The following is a 349-nucleotide window of genomic DNA, read 5'->3' on the forward strand; positions in this document are numbered from 1 at the left end:
CTCCAGTACTCGGAAATTCGTCAAATGAGGAAGTTGTTGCGTTCATTCGAAAATACGTGACGTGCGAAATTCCAGACGAAAGCGGTTCGCCAATGTTGTATGAAACGGTTATAAGTGATCAAACTCATAAACATAACTCGTATTGCATGCGCACGAAGAAAACCGAAACGAATATTTACAGAAAGTGTCGATTCGATTTTCATCGACCAGTTACTGAAAATTTTGTTTTGAGAGACGTCATTACTTCGATAGTGGGTATAAAAACTTTACGCAGTAAGAGTAGATTGTACGATCTTCCTCGGAAGAAGTCGGAAAGGTTTATCAATGATTATAATCCGGCTATTAAATT

The sequence above is a fragment of the Trachymyrmex cornetzi genome, unplaced genomic scaffold (assembly GCF_001594075.2).
Source record: "Trachymyrmex cornetzi isolate Tcor2-1 unplaced genomic scaffold, Tcor1.1 scaffold1148, whole genome shotgun sequence".
In the NCBI taxonomy this organism is placed as follows: domain Eukaryota; kingdom Metazoa; phylum Arthropoda; class Insecta; order Hymenoptera; family Formicidae; genus Trachymyrmex; species Trachymyrmex cornetzi.